The following is a 7,454-nucleotide window of genomic DNA, read 5'->3' on the forward strand; positions in this document are numbered from 1 at the left end:
TTAAAAGATAAAATATATTAAGCATTTTATAAATTATAAGCAAGGTTAATATTTAATTAATTAATAATTAATTAACGTTAATTAATAAGGGTGCTAATTAAAATTAAATTAATTTAATTAATAATTTAATTAATGATTAAATTAATTAAATAATTAAAGATTTAATATAAAAATAACTAAAATTATTTATTAAGGTTAACGTTTATTATTATATAAATTAAATACTAATTATAAAGCTACCGTTAACGTGAAAACCTTTCGGGCATCGAATTAAAAACGGTATTACGAAAATAAATATCCGGATATTGCTTTTAATAAAAAATCCTATTAAGCGTAGCTTAATATAATGATTAAGCAGATAATTAAGCGCGTAACGCTTAGCGTTATTATATAATAAATTAGCTTACGGCTAATTTATAAATAAGAAATATATACTTTTATTATTTATTTATTATAACCCTTATTAAGCTTAATAATTAATAACACTATTATTAATTAGCTAAAAGCTAATTAATATAATATAATATAATATAATCAGGGTTAGTATTGAGTTAACTCAACTCAATTGAGTTAACAAAAGTGCTAACTCAAACTCAATTAATTTAGTTAGCAGGCTAAGTAAAACTCAAATAAATTAACTTACTTAAGTTTGAGTTAATAACTTAAATATTTTATTTTATTAAATAAAATACTTATAAATTTATTTATTAATTTAAAAATTAAATTAATAATTAGTTTATAAATCTACGGTTTTATTTTATTTTTAACGATTTTATTTATTTTTTTATTAATTAAAAAATCCTTTGAGTTATTAAGTTATTAACTTAATTAAATTAAATTAATAGCCTAAGTAAAATTTAATAATTTAATTAATAGGCTAAATAAAACTTAATAAATTAATAAAAATGCTAACTTAAACTTAATTAATTTAGTTAGCACCCTAAATAAAACTTAACTTAATTAAGTTAATTAAACTCAAACTTAAAACTTAAACTAATTTTACCTACCCTAAATATAATATAACCTAATATATTTTAACGATACCGTGCATTAATATCCGCTATTTATAGCTATAACGGTTATAATTAAGCACCGTATCCCCTTTTTTAATAGTTATAAACCTAAATAACGGACGATACCGCTTTAAATTATAATATATTATGTTTTTTTAAATTTTATAAACGATTATTTATAAATTAAGTAAATTAAAGGCTTAAATATAGCTTATTTTAATTTAATCCGGTAATATATATAAAAATATAAAATTTAATATATTAGGTAAACGCCCGCTATTATAAATAAAATAATATAAATAAGCCGTTAAGCTAGCGAAAACGCCTTAAATTATTTTTAAAATTGATTATTCGATAAAGCCGTAATCCGATAGCTTATATCCGATACCGTAGTAATAATTCAACGAAAAACGCTATTATAATAATCAGGGTAGGTAAAATTAGTTTGAGTTTTGAGTTTGAGTTTGAGTTAACTCAATTGAGTTGAGTTTTAGTTTAAATTTTAATAACTCATTGAGTTTTACTCAACCTACTAACTAAATCAATTGAGTTTGAGTTAACTCAATTAAGTTGAGTTAATAACTCAATAACTCAAAAATAATTAATTTTAATTATAAAATAAATAATTAAATTAAACTGGCCTTATTATTAATTTTAATAAAAATACAGTATTAAAATGCATTAATAACTCTATTTTTATTATTTTTAATTACTTTTAAAATTATTTTTAAAGTTTCGTAAAATAATTAAACAAAAATTAATAAAAAATAAAATAATTCCTAAAAATCTAATAAAACCGGTAAAATAAAAAAGAAATTACCTTTTTATTTATTATTTTTCTTTTTCTTTAATTACGGCTTTATTTTATTTTATTTATTTATTAATTAATTAAAATTAATAATTCTTTGAGTTAGTGAGTTAATTGAGTTATAAACTCAATTTAATTGATTTAGTTTGAGTTTACCTATTAATTAAATTAATTGAGTTTGAGTTAGCAATTTTAATAACTCAATTGAATTAAGTTAATAACTAAATCAATTAAGTTTTAAATTAACTCAATTGAGTTAACTGCCAGTTAACTCAATGCTAATCCTGATAATAATATTTCCCGGATATTTTTATTTTACCTTTTTATAATAATAATAATCGTTTATATAAAAAAAATATAATCGGAAGGCATTTTTAAATTTTAGGATTTTTCCTAAATTTGCCTTAAAATTTTAAACGTTAATTTTATAAAATAAGCAATTATAAAATTAAGTTTTATTTAATATAAGAATATAACCGGGCGTTTTTAAATAAAAGGTATTTTTTAAGTAAAAATTGCTTAAATATATTAATAAGCTAAGCTTTTCCCCCGATTTTTTATAAAAAAGCGTAAATAAATTTTATTTACGTATTAAAATAAATATAAGCGATTTTTAAATAATATTACCGGATTAAGCTATTAAATTTTTATTTATTATTAACAGGGTTGTGAAATAGTTAACTGGCAGTTAAACTGGGCCCAGTTCCAGTTAACTTAAGTTAGTTCGACTGCTAACTAGAACTAGCCCAGTTAGCTTACCTTGTAATTAAAACTAACTTAAGTTTTTTAAATTGCTAATTGTAATTAACTAGCCAGTTATTTTTACTAATTTTAACTAGAATAACTTAAGTTAAACTGGAATAACTGGACCAGTTAACTGGCTGTATAAAGTAACTTATTAATTAATTAAAAATCGAATAATAAAAATAAAACAATAATAATTCAAGTAATTTATTCCTTTATAATCGTTTTTTAAATAAAAATAAAAGTTTCTTTTATACGTTTTTATTTGATTTTTAATTAATTAAATTCAGGGTTGGAAATTATTTTTGCGGTTACTTCGTTAAGTTTAAGTAACTTAAAGTTAGTTAAGTTACGGTCCGGATTTTTATTAACCGCAAGCGGTTACTTGTCAGTTTAAGTTTGGGTTTTAATTAACCGCGGTTACTTTAAGTTATTTATAAATAACCGTAATTAACCGCAATATATTAATAAAAATAATTATAAATTTATTAATTTAAAAGATATTTAATTAGTTTTTTATAAAATTAAATACGTTAATTAAAAAGGTTTTAATTATTATATAACTTTTATTATAAATATTTTTATTTAATAAAATATAAAATATTTTTATAGCGCGGTTACTTAATAATTAACTTAATTTTTAATAGCGGTTAGCGGTTAATTTACGATAACCGTAACCGCGGTTATTTTAAGTTTAAATTTTACATAACTGCGGTTACTTTAAGTTTAAGTTTGAATTTTATGCGGTTAAAGTAACCGCAATGCGGTTAACTTAACGGTTACCGTTTTCCAACCCTGATTAAATTAAACTAACTGCCAGTTAACTAGAACTAACTGGCCAGTTAGTAAAATACAAACTATAACTAACTTAAGTTAGTTTCTTAATTAACTGGAACTGGGCCAGTTATTTAAACCGGTAATTAGAACTAACTTAAATTAGCAAAATACTAACTTTAACTGCCCAGTTAGTTAATAACTGGAACTGGAACTGGAAACTTAAGTTAATTTTCACAACCCTGATTATTAACAGGGTTAGCATTTAATTAACTACTAATTAACTACGCGTAATTAACTACGAATTACGCGTAATTTAGTTAATAATTAATTACGCGTAGTTTTTAAGAGTATTAACTAAAACTACGCGTAATTAGTTAGCAGCCTGAGTAAAACTACCGTAATTAGTTAGGGCTTTAAGTAAAACTAAACTACCGTAATTTAATTAATAGTTACGCTAATTAATTAATTACGATTTAAATTAAATAATAAATAAAATAATTAATTATTTAAAATGTTTTAATAATTATTAATAAAAGAATAAATAGGAATTATAAAGCCGTTATTCTTTTATTTTTGTTTTTTTATTCCGATTTTTTATAATTCTTTTTATTTTTAATATTTTTATAATAAAAATAAATAAATAAATTATTAATTTTTAAAAAATGAAAATAAATAATTATAATAACGATAAAAATTTAATTATAACGGCATTTTATTTGCTTTTAATTTGTTTATTTTATTACGATTAAAGCGCTTTAAAATAGAATAAATCTTTTATAATTTAAATAAAATCGTACTTACGTAGTTAACTACTAACTAACTCTAACTAATTACTAATTACGCGTAGTTAGTTAGTTAAGTGAGTAAAACTACGGTAGTTAGTTAGCAGCCTGAGTAAAATTACCGTAATTTAGTTAGTAAGGTGAGTAAAACTACGTAGTTTCGCTAATTACGAACTACTAACTAAAACTACTAGTTAATTTACCTACCCTGATTATTAAAAATATATATAACGCTAAAGATTTTTAATATAAAAGGAAAAAGGCTATTCGAAAAATTACCTAATTTAAAATTATTTAATTTAATATTAAGGCTTTTTAAAATAATAAAAAAATTAGTATTTAACGGACCTTAAATATTTTAACGCGTATCCGCATTTTTTTAACGGAAATTAACCTAATCCGTTATCGGGTATAAATTTTATTATTAAAGCTTAATAACGGAATTTCCGATCCGTAATAATTATATTATATATTCTTTGTAAATAACAGGGTTGAAATTATTGAGTTGAGTTTTGAGTTTGAGTTTGAGTTAACTTAATTAAGTTGAGTTTTATTCAGGGTGCTAACTAAATCATTGAGTTTGAGTTATTACTTTTAATAACTCATTGAGTTTTACTTAGCCTACTAACTAAATCAATTGAGTTTTGAGTTAAACTAAATCAATTGAGTTTGAGTTAATAACTCAATAACTCAATAACTCAAAGCTGTTTTTATTTAATAAAAATATAAATAAAATAAATAAAAATAAAATAAAACCGTAGATTTATAAGCTTATTATTTATTAAAATTATTAATTAAAAAACTACTTTATAAGTATTTTATTTAATAAAATAAATTATTTAAGTTATTAACTCAAACTCAAGTGAGTTAACTCAATTGAGTTTTACTCAGCCTGCCAACTAAATCAATTAAGTTTGAGTTAGCACTTTTAATAACTCAATTGATTTAGTTAATAACTAAACTCAATTGAGTTTTGAGTTAACTCAATTGAGTTAACTGGCAGTTAACTTAATTGCAACCCTGGTAAATAATATAAATACCGTCTTAAGCAGCCTAATCCGAATTTTAGCTAATAATATAAATATAATACTAAATTAAAAAAAAAAAACCTACGCCGTATAACGGTAACGGCTTTCGCCGCTTTATAAAATATTTTCGAAAACCCCGATAATATAATAAGTAAAACTTTAGCCGCTTTTACCCAATCGGCCTAAGCTTTTTTCGCTAATTAAACCTAATATAAAAATAAAAATATAAAATAAAATATTAAAAAAATCGGCTATTTTTATCTTAATATTAAAAGTTTTTATAATTAACAGGGTTGGAAATGCAGTCTGCAGTTAGTTAGTATAGTTTAAGTTAACTTAAGTTAGTGCAGTTGCAGTTCGGATTTTTACTAACTGCATGCAGTTACTTATCAGTTTAAGTTCGGAATTTCACTAACTTAAGTTAACTTAAGTTAGTGTAGTTAGTTATGCAGTTAACTGCAAGTTAACTGCAAATTAACTGCAGACTGCACTTTTATTTTATTTTATTTTAAAAATTTTAAAAACCGGGTTTATTTATTTTCTAAAAAGAAATATTATTATAATTTATATAATAAAAAATAATAATAAAGAAAAACCAAAGATAAAAAAGGAAATAAAATAAAGGAAATAAAGTAAAGGAAATAAAGTAAAGGAAATAAAGTAAAGGAAATAAAGTAAAGGAAATAAAATAAAAGAAATAAAATAAAAGAAATAAAATAAAAAAATAATTAATCTTCCTCCTTTTCCGAAACCTTCTCTTTATTAATTAAATTATTTAATTCCTCCACCGATTTAACTCCCCAACTTTTTAATAAAGTTAAAGATTTAACGGTTTCCGGATTTAAATTATTTCTTAATTTAGAAATAATATAACTTGAAATAGAAAATACCCTTTCTAAAGCAGCTGAAGTAGCCGGTATTCCTAAATAACGCCGGGCTAAAATAGCTAAAATCGGATATTTAAATTAGTTATTTTTCCAATAAACCAATGGTTCGTCCTATTAAAAATTAGTTAATAAATTAATAAAATAAGAATAAAAATAAAATTATAATTAACTTACGTGGACTATATTAATCCCTTCGTTAATATATTTTTTATATTCGTTTTCGATACGAACTTTTATTCGATTAAGAAAAATATCGTTTTTTTATCCGATATATCGGTATTTTCGTTTAATTCGAAAGGATTAAAATCTCCTTTTTTTTTCTTCTTTTACCCTTTTAAATAAATTAGTATAAATTATTAAATAATAATAAAAAGAAGAAAATAAATAACTTACTTAATAAACTCCCGTTAAAAAATTCGTAAAATATCCTAATAAACCGATAGATAAAAATATAATAATCCGTTTTCTTAAAAATATAAAGTTTTAAACCGTAGGTCCAAAATTATACTTAAAATAAACGGTTTATATATTTTTAACTAGTTTAGCGCAATTTTACGGGGGAAATAATTATTTAATTTATTTCCACCGGCTTAAATTGCGTTATATAAATCCGTTAAAATAGGTTCCTGATTAAATAATTAATAAAACGTTAAAAATAAAAATAATAATAATAATAAAACTTACTAGTTCCGGTCGTCGGTCTATTTGATTTTTATAATCCCGATAAACGGATTTTAAATCTTTATATATTTTATAAATATATAAAAGACCACGGGGTAAAGTTGTATAAACCTTTCTTTGTAATTTAACGGATGCTTTAACGAATATTTCGAATATTCGTTTTAATTCGGTTATTAAAAACCAGTCCGCATCGTTAAAGAATATATTAATAAATTTTTCGTTTTCCGTATTTCGATAAATATAAATTAACGGCTTTTTAAGCTCAAGAATAACCGTTAATATCCGATAAGTTGAATTCTATCGTATATAAGAATCTGATAAATTATTAGTTAAAAAATTGATAAAAGAATAAAATAATAAAATAATAAAATAACTTACCGTTCGGGATTTTTGTTTTATTATAATTTACGTCCAGTAAATTATCGGCTTTTGCTTTAACAATTCCTTGCAATAATAATCGATGGATTTCGGACGAATATTTAGTTAAAACGGCAATTCGTCGAATTCGATTAATTAATTCTAAAAATAATTAGTTATTAATTAAAAAGTTTAAAAAAATAAAAAAGGTTATAAAATAAACTTACTATCAAAATCCGAATTTTCTGGTATTTCTACCCGTTCGTTATTATTTAATGATGGAATATATAAATTAATATAATCCATAATTAAATTATTATCTTCTTCGGTACTTAAAATAAAGAATTTCAAAATCGTTTGAACAACAATATTAATTA

The sequence above is a fragment of the Pestalotiopsis fici genome (genome assembly GCF_000516985.1).
Source record: "Pestalotiopsis fici W106-1 unplaced genomic scaffold PFICI_Scf_5, whole genome shotgun sequence".
NCBI lineage: Eukaryota > Fungi > Ascomycota > Sordariomycetes > Amphisphaeriales > Sporocadaceae > Pestalotiopsis > Pestalotiopsis fici.